Raw genomic sequence first — 26,187 nt, forward strand, 5'->3', positions numbered from 1 at the left:
TGTCCCAGTTTCCTGGTAAGTGAAGGCTTTTGTGGGACATACCCCTTGGGCTAGTATGCAGATATAAGTGAGTATATACCATTTGAGTCTTTCTGCTTCTGGGTTAACTCACTCATTATGATCATTTCTAATGCATGTCTTTTATTAGTCACTCCCAACTAGAGTAGTGTAGAAGGAGATACTGCCATCACTTCTGGAGGCTTTAACCTCCAGAATATTAATTACCTAAATAAAAACCTCAATTAATACTGGAAGGAAGAAAGCTTAAGTGAGTCTCCAGGGAGCACTTGGGATAGATCAGAGAGAAATCTCACCACTGACTAACATAGTAGGATGTATCTTTTAGGCATTTTCTATTTTATTATAATGATATGTGGCATATCCAAATCATTGGTGCAGAGTGTAACAAACAAATTGCTAATAAAGATCTTTCTGGCAAACTGAATGCAACCCCTTCCTTATTCTAAGCAAGGATTTAGTTAACTTATAACACACCAAAAGTCTAATTGAGCAGGAAAACAGGAGCCCTGTTGATGAAGTATGTGCAATGTAAACATCAGAGTCTCGAGTCAGATAGGCACACAAGTAAAAGCCAGATGTGGTCGTGTGGCTCTTTAAGCCCTATGCTGGGTGGTATGAAACAGACAGACTGCTAGATCTCAATGGCAAACCAGTATTGCTAAAAGAGTGAGCTAATCATCTGGTGAGAGATCTTGCCACAAAAATATAAGATGGAATGTGCTAGAAGAAATCACCCAGTGTTGGTCTTTGGCCTCTACAGGTGCAAGCACAAACATGTACTACTCTGCACACACACATAGGCCAAAGACAATACTGAAATTATATAACAATTATCATAGAATTCTTTTCTTAAACATCCAAAGAAGCATGTTGACATATTATTTATTGCTAATGTGCTGAGAGGGTGCCAGCAATGAGCAGCTGACAGGACTATATAGTCCCTGCACAGCTTTCATCTTCTTTTCTAAATCCATATCGCACAATGAGAAGTGATTTTTTTAAGTCCATGTGTGTTCTTTTTCTACTTTCTTTTAAAATTCAATTTGGCACTGTTGAGTTTATTGCATGATTCTTAAGTTCAAATAGAAAAATAATTTTTTGGCACAGATACTAGAGCCAAGTCTGAGAATACTGTTCCCACACCCCAGTCTCCCTGGCTTAGCTTTCATTAACTGGGCTTGACTCCACCCAGTTCTTCAAGGCTTGCATCTCTAGCCTGGAAGTCTCTGCTGTTCTCTCTGGAGTTCTGGGCTCCCAGAAGAAAATGGGGGTTTAGTGAGAGCTGCATGTAGACTCATGGCCTCAGTCATATACTCATGACATCGCTGGTACTGGAAGGCAGTAGGACTGTGTTGGAATCCTTGGCAAGTTTGGAGAACTTGCTGACTTGCTGCTCAGCTACAGCCAGTGAAGCAGCATCTCCATTGAGTTGGGTTAGGTTGAGTCAGGATTCGAACTGCTTCACCTCCACCATGGCCCTAACTTTACTGGCTTCTCTTGCTGCCTGGTTTATGTGTTCAGCTTTTCCTGCTTCGGATGCCAGAATTGGGGCCTGTTTCTTCCCCCTCTGCCACATTGATAGTGGACTCTAGTGTGTCTCCAGACTCTAGATGTCTGGACCGCTTCCACCGACTCTTTCACTTGGGGTAGCACATGAATAGTGTTGATCTCCTAATGTGGCCCTGGATAACCCAGCAGTCTTCAGTCTGGGTGATGGCATCCACATTGTGGCATTCAAGGATTCGTGCTCCTGAAAAACTCCGGAGAGAGTTTGCCAAGCTCTGATTTCAGTCACCTGAGCTAACTGGGTGACAGCATACTCAGGGTCCTCCACACCATAACTAGCCTTGTAAGGGTCCATGGACCCTAACAAGTAGATAAAAACTCCATTTGCAGAGTTACACTCTCAAGAGTCTCAGCTTATTGTTCAGGCATGTTGATGACAAATCCTTGAGGCTATGCAGGATTTGCTCTAACACAGGGATGAGACTATTCAAGCCAGATTCCAGGATCATGTGGAATCATCTGTACCCCCACCCAGACCACATGATGAATCACAAACAGTAAGTACCACATGTTTTGGGGCTGACAAGAGAAGACATCGCCAGAAGCCTGCAGAGAGCCCCTCACCAAAAGGGCTCCAGTGGTCCACACTGCACCAATGTTCAATTGGTGTTTTTTGCTTAAAGGATCTATATCTCATAATCTCATAATTTGGATTTAGCTCTGGTGTGACACAAAGAAGCAAAGATTTCTGGGAAAACCATCTTTCTGGAATAAAGTTGACACAAAATCCTGCCCCATCTCATCCCACACACACACTAATTCTTTTTTAAAATATATTTTATTAATTTATTCATATTACATCTCAATTGTTATCACATCCTTTGTAACCTCCCATTCCTCCCTCCCTCCCATTTTTCCCTTACTCCCCTCCCCTAAGACTGTGACTGAGGGAGACCTACTCTCCCTGTCTATGCTCATAGGGTATCAAGTCTCTTCTTGTTAGCCTGCTATCCCTTCTCTGAGTGCCACCAGGCCTCCCCATCCAGTGGACAACACACACTAATTCTTTAAGCTTAAAAGTAAAGTCGATAATGAAAAACATCTTTTCTTGCCACATAGGCCTATGTTGTAAAAATCTAGCAAAGACTGTATTATAGCTTTATACTTGGATTTATTTATTTTATGTGAATAGTGTTTGCCTGTATGTTTGTATGTGCATCATGTGTATCCTTGTTGCCTGCAGAAGTCAGAAGGGAGCATCAGATCCCCTGGGATGGGAATTGTCAGCTCTCATGTAAGTACGTGGAATCAAACCCCTGCAAGAAGTCCTCTGCAAGAACAATGAAGGCTCTTAACCACTGAGTGAACACTCTTGTTGAATATAACAATGTACTTGTCATACAAGAGAGTCACTTTTCCATCTATAATCATTACCTCAAGATGTTCAAGTGATCATAGTTATTTGAAACTTTTTCAGTTCTACGGGCTGCTTCCTTTTGGCCTAAATTTTAAGTTATTGCAGCTTCCAATGTGGCAGATTGCCACGAATCTTTTTCTATGCTTCTGAACACTTAAACAAATTTACTGTACTTATTTTTATGTGAAAATTTTACTGTAGAGTTGCCTAAAAGTGCATTTGGAAACAGTAACTCACAGCGCGAGGCTGAGCAATCTCTGTTCTGTATACCGAACTCCTGTTTCAAAACAAGGTAAGTGTGAATAGTGAGGGAATCAATGGCATGTTGCTGTGTGCTTTTAAGTTCTCTGTTTCAGAATTTAAAGTGCAATTCATTTCACAAACATAATGATAGACGTTTTCGGGTTACAAAATTACTATACAGAAACAGTAACGTTACTGTTTGCCAGTAGGAAATCATATGAAATAGAAACCAAGAAAACAATCACATTCATACTAGCTACAGAAGTAAACTTTCTAAGGAGATAACACGCTCCACAATTAAAAATGTAAAAACACCAATGTTTGCTTAAGAAATGAAATGGCATCTCCTGTTTACAGATTGGAAGAGGTAATGCTGCTAAAATGCTGCAGTACCTAAAGCTACTTCTGGATTAAGCACACTCCCTATAGAACTACCTATGACGCTCTTCACAGAACATCAAAAATCTACTTGAAACTCTATATGGAACAATTAAAAAGTCTAGAATAGCTTCAAGTATCTTGATATAGCTCGAATAGCTAGAAAGATAAAAAAAAAATACAATAAAAGGGGCATTATAATACATAATTTCAAAATATAGTACAAAGCTTGTATAGATTGCTTCAGGTAGTAACTTTGCTTTTATTTATGACAAATGTCTCATGAATGCATACTGAAGATCACAATATTTTCAATTAATAATGCTATAAAAAGTTAACATCACTAATGTATTCAAAATTCACATCAAGAACATTAGAGCAACGGTGATTATGGTTATATAACAACTAAAGATACCATGTGAAGGTAGGATATGGAGAAAAGTGGGTGTTGGCATGTTAATTAGCCTGTCTTATACAGAAAAGAGGAAAGAAGTTTCTCAAAACACTGGCACATAAAATCACAGCAAAATCAACAGCCAATATGCTGAATGACATCTCCTCTTCATGATCCTTATACTATTAATCCTTATACTATTAATAAGAGATATGAAGTGGTGAAATGGAACCAATTTTAATATTTGCAAGGTGATGAATAGTTTATGAGAATGAAACAAAACATAAGTTATCCATCATGTAGAATGAAATTGTGTCATGTGTGATAATACAGAGGAGTCTGAAGATCATTAAACTAACTTAAATAAGTCAGAGACAGGAAAACAATGGCTGAATTACTTCACTCATGTTCAGAGTAAAACACTATGTCATTAAAGTTGAGAGCAGAACTGTCATTACCAGAGGCTAGAGAGACCAGAGGAGGAGCAAACTAAAGGAAGTTTCACTAGTAGGAACCATACAAAAGGGATAAAAGAGAAATTAGTTTTGATATTCTTTGGTATAGAAGAGAGAGTACAGATGATGATAATATATTATAGATGTGAAAAGAAGTAGAGGGAATGATTTTTATATGTTTCCTCCAAAAAATATGACAGCATTTAAGAAGACAGTTATACCCACCCCAATTTGTACATTACATAATTCCTAACCATTTTGAAGCATCTAACAGAGACATAATTATGTACATTTTATCAATTTTAAGAGGTAAAATATAATTTCAGACTTGGATTTCTCAATTATTGACACATATACACCAAAGAAAAAGTAACAGAAGAAAAGAGAAAATTTGGCATGTGAAGATTTTAACATCAAACACATAATCATAGAGAAAAGGCAACACAGAGAGATTTAAAAATGTACTATATCTTTGATATGAAAACTCCAACCCAAAGTGACTAACTGCAACCAGGATAACACAAAAAATAGGTAACTGCATTGTAGCAAAACATAACCAAACACACAAATACTCTGCCACAACCAACACCAAAATCAATGGACAATGGACTTAATAGTCATTGTCATTAATATCTCTCAACATCAATGGTCTCAACCCTCCAATAAAAAGACACAGACTAACAGAATGGATACATAAACAAGACTCAGCATTCTGCTGCCTTCAAGAAACACTTCTCAGCCACAATGCTAGCTGTTACCTCAAGTTAAAGGCTGGAAAAAAATCTTCCAAGCAAATGGACACAAGAAACAAACTGGTGCACCATTTTAATATCTAAGAAAATAGACTTTCAACCAAAATTAATCAAAAGATATGAGGAAGGACACTTCATACTCTTCAAAAGAAAATTCAACCAAGATGGCATCACAATTCTGAAGATCTATTCCCCCAATACAAGGGCATCCACATTTGTAAAAGAAACATTAATAAAGCTTAAACCATGCATCAATCCCAATGCATTAATATTTGGAAACTTTCATCAAAGAATAGCCAGCAAAACAAAATCCAACCTGAAAAATAATACACTAACCAATGTCATTAATCTAATGGACCTAACAGATGTCTACAGAACTTTTCACCCAAACAAAAAATATTATACCCTCTTCTCAGCACTTCATGGAACCTTCTCCAAGATTTTCCACATAGTAGGTCACAAAACAAGTCTCAACAGACATAAGAAGATGGAAATAATACCTTGTGTCCTGTCAGATCACCATAAACTAAAGCTGGACTTCAACAACAACAGAAATAACAAAAAGCCCACACACACCTGGAAACTGAACAGCTCTCTACTCAATGACAACTGGGTCAGAGAAGAAATGAAGAAATTAGGGACTTCCTAAAATTTAATGAAAATGAAGGTACAACATACCCAAATTAATGGGATACATTGAACGCAATTTTAAGAGGAAAGTTCATAGCACAAAGTGCCTTCATAAAGAGATGAGAAACATTTCATATAGGCAACTTAATGACATAACTGGAAGCCCTTGAAAAAGAAAGAAAGAAACAGAAACACCTAAGATGAGTAGCCAGCTAGAAATAATAAAATTCAGGACTGAAATCAATAAATTAGAAACAAAGAAAACAATTAAAAGAATTAACAAAACCAAGATCTGATTTTGAGAAAATCAACAAGATAAAAAACCCAACAAGCTAGACAAACTGTTAGCCAAACTAACTAAGAGGCCAAGTAACATTATCCTAATCAACAAAATAAGAAATGAAAAGGGAGACATAACAACAGACACTGAAGAAATACAAAGAATCAGTAGGTCATACTTCAAAAGCCTTTTTACCATAAAATTTGAAAATCTAAAGGAAAGACACAATTTTCTTGATGAATTCCAATTGCCAAAGTTGAATCAAGATCAAATAAAAAAATTAAATCGTCCAATTTCTCTTACAGAAATAGAAACAGTCATCAAAATTCTCCCAACCAAAAATAGCCCAGGGCCAGATGGTTTCAGCAAAGAATTCTACCAAACATTCAAAGAATAGCTAATACTCTTCAAACTACTCCACAAAATAGAAATGAATGGAACATTACCAAACTCATTCTATGAGACCACAGTCACCTTGATACTTAAACCTCACAAAGACCCAACAAAGAAAGAGAATTTCAGATCAATTTCTCTTATGACCACTGTTGCAAAAATATTCAATAAAATACTTGCAAACCCAAGTCCAAGAACACATCAAAGATATCTTTCACCATGACCAAATAGGCTACATCCCCGGCATGCAGGGATGGTTCATTATAAATAAATCCGTCAACTGAAACAAACTGAAAGATAAAAACACATAATCATCTCCTTAGATGCCGAAAAGGAATTCACAAAGCCCAACACTCATTCAGTCTTGGTCAGGGATACAACATACCTAAATATAATAAAGGCTATATACAGCAAGCCAATAGCCAACACCAAATATAATGTGGAGATACTCAAGGAAATTTCACTAAAATCAGGGACTAGACAAGACTGCCTATTCTTTACATATCTCTTCAATATAGTACTTGAAGTTCTAGCTAGAGCAATAAGACAATAAAAGGAGATAAAAGGGACCCATGTCAGAAAGGAGGAAGTCAAGTTATCCCTATTTGCAGACGATATAGTGCACAAAAATGACCCTCAAAATTCCACTAGAGAACTTCTACAGCTGATAAATACTTTCAGCAAAGTGGCTAGATACAAAATCAACTCAAACAAATCAGTAGCCCTCCTGTATACAAATGACACACATGCTGAGAAGGAAATTAGGGAAACTACAAGCTTCAAATAATATAAAATATCTATATGTAACTCTAACCAAACAAGTGAAAGACTTGTATGAAAAAAAACATAAAATCTCTGAGGAAGGAAATTGACGATGATATCAGAATATAGAAATATCTTCCTTGTTTGTGGATCAGGAGAGTTAACATAGTAAAAATGGCCATCTTACCAAAACCACTGTACAGAGTCAGTGAAATCTCTATCAAAATACCTACACAAGTTTTTTAAGACCTTGAAAGATCAGTTTTCAACTTCATATGGAAAAACAAAAAACAAACAAACAAATAAAAAAAGCCAGAATAGCTAAAAACAATCTTGTACAATAAAAGAAGAATCTCCATCCATGATCTTAAGTTGCACTGTAGAGCAACAGTAATTAAAACAGCATGGTATTTCCAGAACAACAGGATGATTGATCAATGAAATAGAATCAAAGACCCAGAAATAAATCCACACAGCCATGGACACTTGATTTTTGACAATGAATCTAAATCTATACACTGGACAATTTATAGCATCTTCAATAAGTGGTGCTGGTCTACCTGGATGGCTACCTGGAAAAAAATGCAAGTAGATCCATATTCATCACCATGCACAAAACTCAAGTCCAAGTGGATTAAAGAACTAAAGCAAAACCAGATACACTAAAAGAAAATGTGGGGAAGAGTCTTGAACTTTTTGGCACAGGAAACAACTTTTTGAGCAGAATACCAACAGCCCAGGCTCTAAGGTCAACATAAATAAATGGGACCTCATGAAACTTAAAAGCTTCTGTAAGGAAAAGGACACTATCAACAGAACTAAGTGATAGTCTACAGACTGGGAAAGGATCTTCACCCACCCTACATTCTACACCAAATAATCCATTTAGGAAATGGGGTTCAGAGCTACACAGAGAATTCTCAACAGAGGAATATTGAATGACTGAGAAACACTTAAAGAAAAGCTCAACATCCTTAGTTGTCAGAGAAATGCAACTCAAAACGACTCTGAAATCCCATCTTACGCCCAAGAGATTGGCTAAGATCAAAAACTCAAGTGACAGCACCTACTGGCGAGGATGTGGAGAAAAGGGAATACTCTTTCATTGCTGGTGGGAGTGATTTGGAAGAATGGGGAGATAGAAGGATCCGTAGGGTCCAGGAACCCTTTAAGAAGACCATCAAGGCTAGCGGACCTGGGGCCTGCACAAACTGCTGTACCAACCAAGGACAATGCATGTAGTAACCCTGAACACCCTATTCAGATCCAGCCAATGGACATCACGTTCTCCACGGTTGTGTGGATAGTGAGGACTACCTCTGACATGAACTCTGGTGTCACCAGTTTACCATTTCTCCCTGGTCAGAAGGCCTGGAGGGGAAGCAGGTTATCTGGATGAGCCATGATAGGCTTTGATCATATGGTAGGAGAGGAAGTCCGCTTCTGTCACAGGTCTAGGGGAGCTAATAGGGTGAAAAAGGGAATGGGGGGGGAATGGGAAGACACAAGTGGGAGGATAACAATCAGGATGTAATCTGAAAAAATCATTTGAAAAATAAAAATGAAATGAAAAAATATTCACAAAACAAAACAAAAAGAAATGAAAGCAATCCTGAAAACTCAATGGCACAATACGATCTGGTTCATGTATGGACAAAGATTTTGAATGATTGTTTCTGCAGAAAATATATACCAAGGAATAATATGTAGATGAAAAAGTATTAAATATCACTAATATTACATAGAACATTAAATTAAAACCATATATTGTTATATTAATATACAATAATTAATACTATTCAGAAATAATAATATAAAGTATGACTGTATGCATATTTGGTTTGCGTTTCTGTGTACATAAATATATACGTATATGTATGTATTTTAGGCAATCATATAAACTAAAAGATTTCTTAATGGCTTTATCAACTATATTTAATGTTATTTATTTCTTCTTCTTCATTGTTACCCTCCATTTGAATTACCTTCCTTGCTCCTTCCCAGTTAAAATCTCTCACTACATTTTTCACCTTTCCTTTTCCTAGTCCCTGTGTCCTGCTATACTGCTCTCTAAACGTCCATCTTAACCCTTCCTAACATGATCCTTTTCTACTTTACTGGCTTCAGCAATTACTCCAGATTACACATTCATATTTAAAGATCCACAATTATGATCCAAAAATAAGAGAGAACATCACAGTACTTGTCTCACTGGGTCTTGGTTACATCACCCCACATAATAATTTCTAGGTCCACCCACTAACCACCAATTTCATGACGTCATTTTTCTTTACAGCTCTGGAGAATTCCATTCTGTTTGTGTACCGAATTTATTCACAGTTGGTAGACAATGAAGCCTGCTACATCTCCTAGCTATTGTGAATAGAATAGTGATGAACATGACTGAGAGTGTCTTTGTAGTAGGATATAAGAGGGTCCTTTAATATAGGTTTCGGTGGTGTGAAATGGTAGATCTAACTTTGACGTTTGAGAAATGTTCCACATTGATTTCCTAAGAAGCTGCACCAGGACTAACTGGGGCTTTCCACTCCACTGTCATTTGCATTTTTGATCAGTGGTAGATCTTTGTAGTAGCCTCTATCTGTAACAAAAATGAAGCTCCTTTAAGCTTCCTGAAGCTAAAGTTATCTGTGGGTATGATGATACATACTTAGAAAACAAGGAAGAAATAAGAAGTAGTGGGTTCTTCTAGAGAGTTCTAGAGGGTTATGGCTGTGGTTATTTGTATAGGTTACAGTGACAAGCATTAAATCTATCCTGTTGAAGACTGTTGATTATCCTCAAGATAAAAATGTCACTATTTCATGATTGGAGATATTTTGTTCGGTGAGTTATCGTTGTAGTTCATCGGCTTCATAGCCTGGTAGGATTACTGATTGCTATTCTCCTTGGTAGCTTGTGTAGCACCGTTAGACTATGAAGTTGAGGAGGCTCACAGGACAGTACTGGCTCCATTCTTCTATTTTCTATGCCCTGTGTGTGTGGTTCAACATTAGGGTCTTTCCTTCAATTCTGGGAGGAAACCAAGGGCATTGGCATTAGCTTATATTGTACTTTAGAAGTCTTTCAAATAAACAACTGAAGCAGAAGAATTCCTAGCTTGGCACTGAGTTTTGTAAGATAGACTACGGCTCCTGTGGAAAGTATTATCACCCCATATACATAGCCTCAGTTGGTACCTCTTGAATATCGTCTCTACACAAAACACTGAGAAAACATGGTAGGGAAAAGGAGACAGAAAGATTCTAAGAACCAGAAGACCAAACCTCTTGCAGTGAGATAGTGTCTTCTAGAAATAGTAGGGAAAGTATAACTCTGTTATATCAATAATATATTGCTAAACAAGACCTAGATAATGTCCATACCAGTTGACCCCAGTAGATAAGGGAAGTTTCATAAAGCCTCAACCTTACATAAAAATATACAAGCAGTCAACAGGCTAATGACAGAGTAAAAAATATCAATGTTTTCCAAGGCTAAAGTCCCTAATAGTATACGTAATTCTCACTGTACATAAAATCATGGGTCTGGTGACACAGGGGAGCTTATGGAAGACAATGTGTGGAAATGATGTGAATCCAGCATTCACGTACAAAATTCACAAAAAATAAAAATAAAAACAAATACAACAGAAAACCACCACAACATTAAGATGTCTACTACCATAACTCAAAACAACAAGTTATATAAAGTATATGAAACAATTAGAACACATGTATACTGCATGTGGATAAAGGAGGTACTAAGACACTATGGAAACCCAATCAAAAATATAATATCAGCATAGAATGTAACGGTTCCACTTTGGGTTTCCAAAAGAGTCAAAAGCATTTAGCAATAGGAAATTATGACTAGCTAGGAATATGAATATATTGCATATTATATACACATTATTAGATTCCTATAAATATAAATAATATATAAATAAAAATCTATTTATATGTGTGTATTTATTTGTTATATACATATATTGGATGTTTATTCTGTCTTACGAAGGTACAAACATATACGCAGATGAATGTGCATTGGCACATTATTCTGAGTAAGTTGTGACAAAAATACAAGTCCTGTATGACACTGTTCCACTTGCGTGAGTGACTTAAGAGAGGTAACAACTGTAGACTTAGAACATGTGGCTGAGATTCTGTAAGAGCACTCCTCCTTCTCCTGCACATGTTCTGACTCCGCCCCTCACTGAACCCATTTCTATTCCTTTCTGTGAGATGCCCATCTAGAAACGCTCTCTACCCTTGGAACCTATTGGCTACATCAGTCTGGGAATCAGGTCAGTGTCTCACTCAGCCAGTAGCAGAGAATATTTTCTCATACTGGAGATGAGAACTAATAAAGGGAAGACTTCAACTGGACAGTGTACTGAGAGCAAGAGACCTTCAGTGGTATGTCTTCATCAAACCCCTTCCCTTGGGGTCCAGGGAACTCTGCAGAAGAGGAGGCAGGAAGATTGTAAGAACCACAGAGGGTGGAAGATAACAAGGAAACAGTGTCTTACAGACACAACGAGACTAATGCCTAGATGAACTCACAGAGAAGCATGCACAGGGTCTCCACATGTCCTAGTTAGCTGGGCTCTGAGAAGGCAAGTGGACATAGCCCCCATTCCTAACCCAGCAGCTATCTCCACGTGTCAGCCACTGACAAAGGAAAACTTAGTTTTCACCAAAAGAGTCTCACTGGGGGTTCAAGGCATGCTACAGGGCAGGTACATGCCCAACAGTAATAAATGGTCAACAAATAATAACTGTTTTGTTTTATTTTTAGAGGTTAGATTTTTTTCGTTTACTGGTTTGTTTGGGCCTTTTTCATTATAACCTTACTAATTTTTTATATTCAATGGTTTTGGAATTTATTATTTTGTGTATATGTGCGTGCGCACATGTGTGTGTTTACATGTTTCTTCTGCTTTTTCATTCATTTCTGTTTACTTTTTAATGCCTATTTATTTTCTAAAAGACAGAGAGTAAGATGGCTTGGAAGTAGATGTGTGGAGAAGTCATGGGTATCGGGAAATAGATGAGGGGGAGGAACCCATGATCAGAACATGTTTCATGAAAAATTATTTTTAATAAAAAATAAGAGTTGGACACACAAGAAGGAAACTATGATTGAATTGGGAAGGGGAGAAGGGAGAAAGAGAGACAGAACAGTGTTACATCATTTCTACATAATTTCAGCTTTACAGGATGAATACAGTAGTGAAGATGGCGGTGTTTATTAGACATAAAACACACTAAAAGGATGTTCTATGGAATGTGCATTTTATCACCATAAAAAAAAAGACGCAAAGATCTGTGTGATATACCTAATTATTTGTCAAATTAAACTATTTATTTTAAAAGTTGTTTAAAGAATGTGAACAAATGCCACCATTAGTTTTCTTGCAATGACCATATAATTGCTATGCAGTCAAAAGTAGTAAAAGTTTAAAATGAGTATAGGAAGTTAATTCTCTTATCCAAATTAAAAAAAAAAAATTAAAAACTTTCCACATATTTTTTCTTATCACTTGAAAAAACAAAAATTATATATATTTTACTCTGTAAGACTTTTCTAGAAAGAAATTTCCTTTTACAACTTCAAGCTCAATGTGTAAGTCACACAATTATTGAAGTCAATGTATATATATATACTTTGGGGACCACAAGAGCATTTAAGAACAGTAGAACTGTGGTTGCCTAAGGGAGTAGACAGCATGTAGCGGTGGCATCCAGACTGCCATTACACAGACAACTAACTCTAAACAGAGTTGTTTCTAGTGTTCTTATATCCCAGGCAGACACAGCTTCCAGGTGCTCTCTCTTCTTCCCTGCCAGGAACTTTAGGGTTCAGCTGGTGCAAGGGCATGCTGGAAGAAGGAAAAGAAGTGAGGGATGCAGGAAAGTTATTGCTGGTGAAATTTAAGGGATTTATTATTAGGGCATCGCAATTAGCAGATCAAAATGATACCTGCAGCATCCACCTGAGGGTTAAATATGCCCCTAAGGGCTGGAGAGATAGTTCAGAGGTTAAAGGCACTGACTGCTCCTCCAGAGGTCCTGAGTTCAATTCCCAGCAACCACACGGTGGCTCACAACCATCTATAATGTGATCTGATGCCTCATCTGGCCTGCAGGTGTACATACAGGCAGAGCACTGTATACATAATAATAAATAAATAAATGTTTTTTATAAATGCCCCTAAGTGTTCTAATCTTGTTGTACATAATTTTATCAAGCCTTTACTGTGTAATTACATTTGAAGTCTCCTATCTTTTCACATACAATCACAACTGATTTGTTCAATTAGGTAAAGAGTGAACATAAATCCTCTTTTGAAAAATGTTCATAATTAGGAACAGAAAAGTAGATCATGTATGAATAAATTCAGCAAATGGCAGCTGAATGTTTACTGTTCAGACACTGGGATTGAGGAAATACACACTTTAAGTAAAATAATGTGTTTATTCTGTCTTCTTTAAACTTACAGAACGCAGGAGAAAAAGTACATTAAATGTATTCAAAAGTGATTATGTAATTACAATTTTAAGGTATAGAGTATTTGAAAATATTGATAGAGTATGAGGCATGTGTAGGCTTGTGTGTGCACACACATGTGAGTACATGTGTTCATGTGTGTGTTCATGTGTGTGTGTGTGTGTGTGTGTGTGTGTGTGTGTGTCTGTACATATGCCCATTTGTTTTATCTGGGTTAGAACATACTTTCTTTAGGGAAGACATGTATTATAAATTCTCTGTGACAGTGAAATTTCAACTGAATAATGTTCTAGAAAATAAATATGGCAGGACCACTGAAGACAGTCAGAAAGAGACATAGAACCAGATAAAATTATATGCAAATAGAGGCAAATGATGGTTTTAGGATAAGAAGAAATTGAAATAAAAAATGTAACAGTAGGAATCTGTACACTGTGCTACTCTTTACGTGCATGATAAAAAAAAAAAAAAAAAAAAAAAAAAAACCAACAAATCGTCAGGTGACAGCCATTGGAAAAGAAGGTCAGTGCTCCAATATTCATGTCAGGGAGCACACAGCACAACAGGGTAGAAAAAAAACCCACAAAAACTAAAACTGTTAAGTAAAATTACAGTGAAGCCAAATGCATAAGATAAAATCATGTTAAGCAGGCCAATGCCTTAAAGCTGCATTATCCATAATGAGGTCACCTCCCAGAAAAATCAAGCAAACAAAGAGTGCATTGCATACTAAAAATTAAGGAAAGAAATCTTGAAAATTTCAGGCAAAGAGATGGAACTAGAAATGATCAAAGTCAGTGAGGTAACCAAGACCCAGAAAGACATGCTTGGTATATAATATACTCACTTATAAACAGATATTAGCCTAGTACAATACACAGTACAATACACAGACCTACGGAAACTAAACAAGGAGGAACCTGGGGAGAATGCTTAACTCTCATTCAGAAGGTCAAATAGAATAGACAATAGAGACTGGAAACAGTTGAAGAGAAGGAACAGAAAGGGAGCCTACCATAGAGGTCCTCTGAAAGACTCTTCTACCCAGCAGGAGATTCAAGCAGGTGCTGAGATAGGAAACCAAACTTCAGGGTGGAGAGAAAAGTGTCTTATAGAAGAGTCGGAGGATAGAAGGACCTGGAGAGGTCAGAAGCTCCACAAGGAGACCAATGGAGCCAACAAATCCAGCTGGAAGAGGGGTGTGCTACAGATACTGGTGCACCAACCAATGACCATGCATGGAGAGGACATAGACCCTCTGCTCAGATGTAGTAGATAGGCAGCAAATTCTCCTTGTGGATCCCATAATATGGGGAATATGGACTACATATGACATGGAGTCTGGCCCCCACATGTTGATTACTTCTCCCTGGCATGGCAGCCTTGCCAGGTTACCAAGGAAAAGGATACAGGCAGTCAAGATGAGACTTGATAGGCTGAGGTCAGATGTCAGGGGAGGAGGCCTAGGAGAGGGGAGGGAGGGTGGGATTGGAGGGTGACAAGAGAGGGGATTACAATCGGAGTGTAAAGCAAACAAACTAAAAAGTAAAAATAATATCTAATAAAAAATGAAAGAAAAAAAAGAAAGAAAGAAAGAAAGAAAAGAGGTAGATTTCAGCATAGCCTTATTCTGGAGCCCTTGATTAAATTCCTGGCATCACCAAAGAGAAAAAAATTTAAAAAAGGAAGGCTGGGTAGTAAAGAAATGTCAGTTTGTTAGTACATGCAGAAAATATTTCAAAAAGTAACATTAAGATTCTGTTGTTCATGGGCAGCCACCAGCAAATAAAAAAATTATTTTCCCCCCAGGGAGTCCCCCTGAGGAAACAAACAACTCTTTTTTTCCCCTGACACAGGTTTGTGTAGCCTTGGCTGTTCTGGACTCACTTTGTAGACCTGGCTGGCCTTCAACTCAAAGATTCACCTTTCTCCCTCTGCCTCCAGAGTGCAGGTATTAAAAGCGTGTTCTCCCACCACCTGGCTGATTTGTTTGTTTTATTTGTATTATTTTATTATTATTCATTACATGCTCGTTTGATCCATATAGAAAAGTTATAGATTCGGGTAAGAAGGAACTAGGAAAATTAGGGGGAGGGGAAATTGTAAGCAGAATGTATTATATGAAAAAAATATATTTTCAATAAAAGGAAAAAGTAACTTAGTTTCAATTTTTTTAAATGAATAATAGTGTTTATTGTAGTTTTTTACTAAGCACACAACAATTTTTTTCCTTTGAACTGGGAAGCTACATATTTAGCTAGGCTATTGGGATGAATTCCAAATGAAACAACTAAAATGATGAAAGCAATGTCATGAGAGGACCAAGTAAAAGAAAAGAAATACGCCCAACTCGCATGTCACAGACTAAAGAAGCAACACTGTGGCTTACAAATATTTGAAACATAGAAGTTTGAGGATATAGAAATCTTCCTGTACAACATTACACCAATTCTTTAAAAGGGTACAAATTAAGATAATTGTATTCCATAATAATCATTTAGACAAGGGATCTAAAAATGACCAAGGATTAGGGCCACCAATCCTTTGATGCATTCCTTGTAGCCACTAAATGGTGACCTCAAAATATACAGAAACCCATCTTGGCAGCTAGAAAGTGGGTCAGGGAACAACTGCAGAACTCTTCCTATGCCCCCAGCAGAGCACTCAGTTTAGAAAAGATACATCTGTGGATTTGGGGCGGTCCTTCAACTACGTTACAGTGAACTTGTTCCTGGATGTAAATACACCAGACCTATATTTGATGCTGTTAAACTCCCCTGCTCTCAGTGTACAGTCTTACCTTTCCATTTATATAATCCTTTAGATTCTTGGAAGATTTAGAAAAGCAGTTTTCAGCTGGGTGGTGGTGGACGCTCTTTTAATACCAGCACTTGGGAGGCTAAGGCAGACAAATTGCTGTGAGTTTGAAGCCAGCCTGTTCTACAGAGTCTAGGACAACTAGAGCTACACAGAGAAACCCTGTCTCGAAAAACCAAAGAATAAATAAATAAATAATAAAATAAAGAAAAAGAAAAGCTGTTTTCTATAAAGACACAAAATCTCTCTCTTTATGAGATACATCAAGTATTTCGAGTTTATATGGTAGGTCTGTGTGTTAAGAACCATGGTAAGGAGAAATGTCTGGACCAGGCTAATCATCAATTCTCTTTCAAGTGGCTGTGTACTCTTCCATCCTCTCAAGTGCCTAACCTTCCTTCTCATATAATTTTTTCAATTGAAGAAGTGATAATTTCCCTCTTATTCTATGTCATTTCCAGAATATTCTGCCTCCTTTCCTACAAGCCCCTGAGTTGAAACTTAGTCCTTTCCTTTACTTCCCACTATGTCTTCCACATCCCCTTATTCTTCCTTTTCTCTTGTCTTTCAACCTTTCCACTATTTCATTTTTCTTTTTCTTTTTCTTTTTCTTTCTTTCCTTTTCTTTCTTTTTGTTTGTTTGTTTGTTTGTTGTTGTTCTTTTTTTGTTTTTCCAAGACAGGGTTTCTCTGTGTAGCCTTGGCTCCCCTGGACTCACTTTGTAGACCACACAGGCCTCAAACTGACAATGATCCATCTGCCTCCTTAAACTCTTTAAACTTTAAATCTGCCATTTAAACTCAAATATTGTGAAGTCACGCACAGAAAAAATTTAAGAAGATAATCTATACATTAGGTAATATAACATCCATTAGTTTTAAATATAACCAAGTTCATCTAGGTTGAAAATGCTTAAAACATATCTGTGGTAAATAATAATTAAACCAGAAAAAAAAAAATCCTGCATGGTGTGCTTTTATGACCCTCAGTCTCTGTTTGTTTGTCTCTATTTTCATGTGCCAGGGAAAGAATGACGGCCTTAGAATGCTACTAATCTTCCTAAGACTTCTGTAGTTTTGTTGTTGTTGTCAATAAATAAATAATGTGAATTGTGTCTGGGTGTTGTCTACAGAAGACAGAAGAGGGTATTGGATCCCTGGAAACTGAATAACAGATTGTATGAACCAAGATATGAGTACATATTTATGGCAAGTTAAATACTTTCATTAAAGTGGCAATTTAAAAAAAAAAAAAACTGTGTTGTATTTTAATACCGCTTTGGACTATGTTAGGCAATTGAAATTGCCACAGAAATTATATTCTTAAACATTGTGCTCAACAGAATTTGAATCATGTAGAGAGGTGGCAGAATTCTAGAAACTAATCACAAATTTCATGCTAGAATAAAACTGAATGAGAAGACTTGGCCAAAAATCTGAATTTCAAACCACTGTCCAAGGGTTCCTTTTCTCTCTGCTATACAAAGCATCATTACTAGCAATGTGTACTAAAAACACATTATTAACTCTTACTAGCTAAAGAGCATATTTGTTCATTTCTACACATGGGAAGAACTATATGACACTTTTATACTTTAACTTATTAAATCTTCCTTTAATGTTTAAAATTAGTTAACGTTTCAGATTAATTTCCAAAGTATTAACTCAGCTTCCAAAATGATTAGATGTTAAGTGGTGGCTGGGTAGGCTACATGTGCTTTCATGAATAATAAAATATAGAAGACATCTCCCTGATGCAGACTGCATAACTCATTATCATACAACTTCATTTGTCAGTTAAGAGGATAGAGTGTTGATTTGATCTGGATTATTTATGAAATATTTAAAATAATCTGTATTATAAAAAGTCAAGGAAATTAAAAACATCAAATACCCAAGTTAGTCAGATCCAAATTCTGTGTGTGTATATATATATACACACACACACACACATATATACACACACATATATACACACACATATATACACACACATATATACACACATATATATACACACACATAAAATGGAAGCAGTTTAGCTTCACAACGAAATTTTATACTCACAATAACAAGTGTAGCTTATTCACTTACCCACCACCAAATCAAAGTATCTGTGATAGAATTAGAGATAGAGAAAATAGTTTTATATCCTTTTTTCATAACTTGTGTCCATAACCTGCACTCACTCCTACCTCATGGCCTTGTATATTATTTCTTCTCCTTTCTTTATGTTTCCCTGTACATTCTAACTTAGTCACTAGGTGGTCATGGCAGCTATCTTTATATCTACTTTATTATTTATTTGATGTTTGTATGGTTGAGTTATGTGAATCTGAAAAGATATCTACAATAGTGCAATGTGTAGAATGCATCTGCTAGGTTTATTTACATTACCTCAAAAAGCTCTGGCCTCTGTGAGCACAAAACAACACAAAGTTTACTCACATACATGTAGAAAAAGTATACATGCACATAAAATAAAATATACACATCTAAAGTAATAATAATAATAATAGCCAAATGTACTTTTTAAAAGCAGTAATGTGGGTATGGTTGAGAGTGATATCTCCATGCAATTAAGAGAATACTAAGAACCCAATTTTGGTGTTTTTGTTACTATTATTCTATTGTTTCACCGATACTATGTCAATTCATGGAGGTAAAAATAACATCAATGTGAAATGATAATTTAGAATATAAATATTAAAACATCTAAGCAGTGAGATAAAACATTCTAAGAAAGTTGGATCTTATAATATACTAGATAAGTTATGGAAATGAATAATCTATAGTTATAGAATAATATATATGATTTATACAGGGAAAATCATGTTATTAAACTTAGAGCAATGTGTATTGGGAGAAGATTATCACATATGTGTGACAGACATACTTAAACTAGAGAAATGATCATTTATTACAAAAGAGATTGACCGACTTATTTTTTAAAAAATATTCTCCAATACACTATTTCTACTTGACTTTCCTAGATTTTCTTGCTCACATGTCAGGAGCCCACTTTACTACAGCCGACCTCATAATCCCCAGTGTGAGCAAAATCTAAACAGTCACAGTGAGCTCAGTCCAGGAAGGGACTTAAAAGATTATTTTTCACTCTAAAAATAAACCACTTTGTCAAATGCGAAGCGGAAACCTTAAGGACTGCAGAGTAGCCTAACCTCATTTAAAGATTGCCTTCGACCTAAGTGCATCACCTTGGAGGCAGAGATTAAGCCTTGGCCGCGCTGTCCTACTTATGAATAAGTAAGTAATCCATCGCCTTGATACAGATCTGTTTTGGGGAAGAGGAACAGTGAAGGGAGTCAGTCTTTCTGTGTAGTAACAGTCTCATTCTGAAGCGCTTTAGTGGGTAAGAGCCTTCACTGATATCCTTGAGGTTAAATCCTCTCTGCTTACTGATGCACGGGAAATCTCTGTTGGACAAAACCGACACTGTCACTATCACTGTATTAACATGTATCTCAACAGAAAGCAGGAGTATATTGCCTTGTAAAATGTTGCCCAGTAGTTGTAAACCACAGCATCTTCATTCTGAGCCTGACTCCTTTCCCACAAAATGAAATTGTTTTACATCACCATTTGATTTTTCTAGGGAAAATTTTACAAAACATTTTCTGGGACAGAGTGGAAAAAATACAATGGCAAACAAATGCATTTCTCAATATTTTTTTAAAACTTTCTCACAATGAAGCAGATTTTCAAGCCTAAGCGTGATGAGCAAAATATGTTATTTTTAGCATATACAAATACTTCAATGTTTTTGTAACCACAAAGGGTGATCATAGTGCATTTGGGTTTTATCTAGATGCATGAAATATACTTGCATCAATTAATGTAATAAACTTTCACAGGTCGATGCCTTTAAGCTATGCCTTCCCATTCACCATTTCACCAAAATTTCCTGGTATGTTTGTTTGCTTGTTTGTTTACGTCATAGACTATAACAGTCTTACATGTGCTTCCCCGCTTTTTTTTTTTTTTTTTTGTATTCAACAGTTGGCATATTTTATTGCTCAAAAGGAGCCTGACATATCACTTCATGTTTTTCATTGTTTGGATGTAGTTTAAAGCCAGCCAGCCAGTTGGAAAGTCAAGATAACTGGATTTTAAAACCATAATTTAGAATCTAAATTCCAAATGTGACATCTGTGATAGGTGGCTAAGAGTTTTCCCATTCTTTCCTCTGTGCTTCCCATGCTCTTCTGTGTGTCCTCCTCCCCCCCTTCCCCCCAGATGAGAGCAGGAGGCCAGGAAAGTCTCAGTGCTAGGAGCATCCATGTAACAGCCCCCAGTTGATAGTTTCAGGCAGTACATTGTGATCAAAGTGAGCAATAAAAGCCTTGACTTGTTCTTCAGTTCACATCCATCCTAATTGCCTTCTACTGTTTTAAATCCCAGGGACTGGGAAACAGGACATTATGTTCTCCTTTTTCACTTTCCTCTTTCCAAGAAAAAAAAAATGACAAATTTACAGTGTTTTGTAAATTTGCAGTCATTTAAAAATGATGAGGGGATGTCAAATTGATTTTATCTTGGGTGTGGTTTCCTAGTTACTACCCACCAAAGAAGTGGGAGGGAAAAGAAAAAAGTGAAATGGGAGAGACAGAATGGAAGGTTTCTTTTTTTAATTCTAAGGAAATTTAACACAGAAGGAATGCCACAGAAAATCAGCCATTTAGCATGCCAATGACCATATAAAAACTTGAGATAACTCACAGGAAGAATAAAATGGTGAATTGGTAATACAGATTTATGGGCTATATCAACCAAAAAGGAGACAAAAGTTTGCTAATGGCAAATTACAAAATGATTTTGATTAACTTAAAAATACATTAATAACTGCCAAAAATGGGTAAGACAAAATTAATCTAGGATTCATTTAGTCCCTTCTGGCCATGGGATTTATATTAGTTAGAAACGTGTAAGAACTACAAAAGCTTTACTATGGGAAAAGAGATAAGCACTCATGACTTTCCACACAACAGATATCTACAAAGATACAGCCAAATGTGTAAATTAGTATAACAGAATGCATAAGTACTTAGAAACTGTGTGGAGAAGAAGCTTAGAAATCATGCTAGAAATGCTAGTAATAATTGGTTGACCATAACTACATCTACATCCTATGTCTATTTTTTTGAAAGGCACTAACGAACACCTTTAAAAAAATTAATGGGTTCCCCCAAAGTGTGTGATTATTATTCATGGCACCTGTGTCTCAGGGTTCAAAATCTACCATTAAAGCTAAAAGTCCTGACAAATGTACCCCTTCTGTCTTCAGGGACTGGTGAGAACTATCACTGGTGTCATAGGCAGCAGAGTGTATTTTGTGTAGATTTGGAGACTAAGGTTTCTTGTTTACCTCTGTTGTGTCTTTCAAAGATCTTTGGAATAGCTCCACTGATTACTCTGACACCTGCTGGTGAGGGCACAGTGGATTCCAGTGTTTTACTACAACCCTCTGGAACCAGGGGTTTTTATACACACATTCAGGAACAACGAAGTGGTGATTCTGGCATCCATAGTAACCATTTTAATAGTAAAACATTTCAATAATTACTCCGCTTCACATCGCCAGTCATTTAATTTTGTTCATGAATGCATTTACTTTGATTAGGAGAACTACCACTGTCATTTCATTGGCTGTGATGAAACACAAGACAAGAAGAAATATGTTGGGCATTTTCCTAAAAAAAAAAATCACAGTCAAGAACTCAAAAATAGCATGACTGGTTTTGTAGCTTGTCATAAGTGTACCAAAATTTAAATTGTTTAGCTGATTAAAAACAGTAAATTGATCAGCTAGGATAGAAGTCTTACTAGTAATTTGAATGCTTCATATTCTTCTCGTTCTATCCTTTTACATTTTCTTAGTTTTTGATATTTTAATACAATCACATACTTTCCCCTATTCCTTTCCTCCCTCTAGATCTTTCTATATACCCTTCCATTCACAATTAGCCTCTGGCTTGACTGAGCTCAGAAGCCTTTACAATTTGCTTTGCTTTGTTTTGGCAAGGATGAGATAAAACTGCCATATCATAAATCATACTCCAAGCGATCACGCCTGCAAGGGGCCACAGTTAACAATATCAGCAACACTTTCTTAGGCTTTAGAAAACTCCAAAGGCTTCAAAACGTGCACACCTGATGGCATATACAGTGTATACCATTATTAGCATCCATTGAAAAGATGAGACATCTCAAGTATACGTTATCCAGTTGACAGTGTTATCATAATAACTGGTAAGGAAATTTAAGAGTTTTGAGTAATTTAGACACCAAGACCTATTAAGTATGTTTTGTAGTGGTGTTGAGTATCCATTCTCTTTTTTTGTAGTCATGTATATTTTATCCCTCTATATTGCTTGGTTTTTTTATCATTAGTAAAAAAATCATAACCTAAAGAGGCGGATCAATTTTATTAAAATGCTCATTAAGTATACTAGATACTAATGTTACATAGACACTAAGCTTAAAATATTTAATAAAAATACAAGCGTTTTAAGTTAAGAAAGTACAGTCAATTTCATTTCACTTCCCCATTTTTACTGTTAACATTTATGCCGAATCATAAATCTCTAGACAAAATACACTTCAATGTTAAGGAAATATTTTTTAAAAAGAATGAGAACTTTCTTGGCACCATAGGAAACACTGTGTTGCATCATGCTGTTGCTTGGCACAGCACGGACTTTACATTGGTTTCAAACTCTCAAAGCAGGGTACTTTATGTCCCCTCAACTACTACCATCGATGTAATATTTTTAAATTAGTTTAAAATGTTTCACCTTGAATCTGATATTAGCACTTATTCCTTAAGCTATAAAGTTAATGATCATGCAAATTAGTCAATGAATACGCAAAAGTGCAATAATAAAATCCCCATAGAAACCTGTTATTTCAGCTTAAACTTCACTATGTAATCACTGAAGCGTGGTGTCATCTGGAGTGAGATTCTTCAGGTATTAATTTCTTCTCTTGTAGAATTAACTAAGATCACTATTGATTAAAAGACTGGAATGCAAATGCCAATAATTCATAGTATTTAGGGCACATCTATACATCGGTTTGTTTGTTTGTTTTTTAGATAGTGCCGTTTGCCTAAAGACTCCAGGCACAAACTGCAGGCACAGGGACAGATTGCATAAGATGTCACGTGGTAGCTGCAACTGTATGCATGTTATTGGATTTTTTAAAGCAATAATCAATGATGAATAATTTAGGAGTTAATAAAATATTCAATCTGACTGATCCATTGGTTTAATTTTAAAATAAAGACGACCAATAAAAGGAGTTACCTATCATTATCAAATTCTAGGCATGAGTGCCTCTAAATTGGAATCCACACAAAGGGAAAACACTAATTCCTCTCCGACATTTGATAAATTATAGATACACCATGGGGGAGGGGTAAGAAAGAAGCTGAGTACAATTCCATGTTAAACACTAGCTGCAGTAAGTTTTCCCAAAGTTTAATTGTTTATACCATCAGGTGAGCTCAGCTCTGCTTCTCACAGATGTCCGGGAGAAGACAGTAGAAAGGAGCAAGTTTAACAGAAAGCACTAAGGCAAAAGGATCCTTTTCTTTCCCAGAACCTCCTTCTCTCTCTCCACCCACAGGGTGGCTTACAAAGGATGAATCTGCTGAAGAATGGAGGGAAGAGACTTCCTGAGCTTTGTCTACAGGACCACATTGGGAAGCCCAGGCAACATCTCCAGGGTCCATGTAACTAGTGGCATAAACTGTGCCCTCAGCGTGGGCATCTTCAAGAGCTCAGGACAGCTGCAATCTGTCGCGCCCAGGCTCCAGCAACTAGAAGCCTTCTGGCAAGTGCAGTCACTCATTAGATCCTCTAGTATTCCAGTCACCTTTGATAAGGGTCAGATAGTAGCACAGGTACCTTGTAGGTGCTTGTGAGTGTGCCCGTGAGCGTGGTGTGTGTGTGTGTGTGTGTGTGTGTGTGTGTGTGTGTGTGTGTGTGTTCCTATGTGGGGTGGGAACGGAGGCGGAGATCGAAGGAGAGGGGAGTGCCTGCAGTTCCCGAGCTAAGGAAGGAAAGTGCAGAAGGAATCCAGACAAGAAATAAAGGATGTAGGAAGTACCAGCTTTGGGGGAACCCTATCTTTCCCTTACCAGGGGAGACTAGGCGACCTGCTCCATATGCTAACCTTCACTAGAGTGGCTGCCTTTGCGAGGTAACTATTAGAGCAGTTTTAGAAAACAGAATCAAGCCTGAGCCCCCACTCACGCCTCCACACCCGGGGCGGGGGGCGGGGTGCGGGGGGGCGGTGCGGGAGGGGGTAAGAGGAAGCCACATTCTAGGGAGCTGAGAAGACCTGAAACTAGCCACTACCTTGAGTCTGGAAGAGATGGTAGCATAGACCCCTAAGAGCCGATATCCTCTAGAGCACATAGGTGGTGCATGTGTGGCAATGTAGAGTGCCCAGGCAAAGTCTAGTTTAATCTCAAACGGATTCGAGCCAAGGCGATTATTTTATTCCAAATACTTCTAGAGCCACTGCGTTTTAAATCCTTGAGGCTTATTCAAGCCCTCCACTTACAGTTGTCCGTATAGGATTGTATTGTGTACAATCTCCCAGAAGGGCCGCGTGTCTCCATAAAAGAACATAGCCACCCAATATCTTGGAACCCCGTGTCTCTCTTAGGGTCCCTGGCTCTAATTCAGTACCTCCTGGTATACAGAGAAAGGTTCCGACCAGATTTTATATTGACAAAGCCTAATCTCCCAGAGAACCCGAAAGTCACCAAAACAACTAGTCTGGAGACTCACGGGAGTCCTGCGTTTTATTTTAAATGTTTTGTTTGGTTGGCTCGCTTCCTATTTACATGCAAACCTTGAAAGGCACTAGGAGACCAGGCTGACAACTTTTCGGATCCTGAGCCAGGGGCGCTTGAAGGTTGGCTTGCACCTCACAGCTGTCTATTACTAAGAGTTATGGTCTTACCCAGAGGGAGTGCACAGCAATGCTCAGGCCCCCTGGGGGTAAGAAGAGAGGGGAGTTGTTGAGTTGTTGTAATTGAAATCACGCGCCCAGAGGGAAGGTGGAGTGGGGGGGGGGGGAGAGAGAAAGCGAGAGACTTAGACCTCTCTATATCTCACTAGCAGCACAAACTCTCAACATCAGGTCCAGGTTGGCAGACCCCTTAGCCCCCGCCCTGCGCCAGTGCACCGCATCCAGCTTACCGCCCTGCGGTTACCCAGGCTGTTAGAGCCACATGATGGCCCCGCACACTTAGCTCTGCCAAGTCTTTATCACAGCTCTATCCACAGTCATCAGCCAGCAATATTCACATTTGCTAGCCAGGGGTCGCCTAGGGAATCTGTGGCAAACGGAGCACAGGAAGAACAACCCTCTCACACCCCTCACCTCTACCTTCTTGTTTTCTAGATCACAACCTTCCCTGGCTCAGCCTGGGGCACTCCACTCGGACTTTGCTAGCACTTTCTCGGGGTTTCCAGGGCGCATCACCTCTTCAGTGGCGCTCCTCACGCCAGGCACGCACCGAAGACCCACTGTGGCCCCTTGAGCAAGGTTTCAAAGATGCTCCCAGCCCGTTCCTCATCTAGCGACCCCTGC

General features: G+C 37.6%; 1 protein-coding gene and 1 pseudogene across 2 annotated transcripts in view; both read right to left on the reverse strand.

Annotated features, from left to right (window-relative positions):
* Positions 1-26,187, reverse strand: part of Edil3 (EGF like repeats and discoidin domains 3) — a 468,021-nt gene that overhangs the window by 441,606 nt on the left and 228 nt on the right. The gene's annotated exons all lie outside the window — the stretch shown is intronic.
* LOC127212184 (stomatin-like protein 2, mitochondrial) lies at positions 1,233-26,173 on the reverse strand (annotated as a pseudogene).

Source organism: Acomys russatus, chromosome 30 (genome assembly GCF_903995435.1).
Source record: "Acomys russatus chromosome 30, mAcoRus1.1, whole genome shotgun sequence".
Lineage (NCBI taxonomy): Eukaryota > Metazoa > Chordata > Mammalia > Rodentia > Muridae > Acomys > Acomys russatus.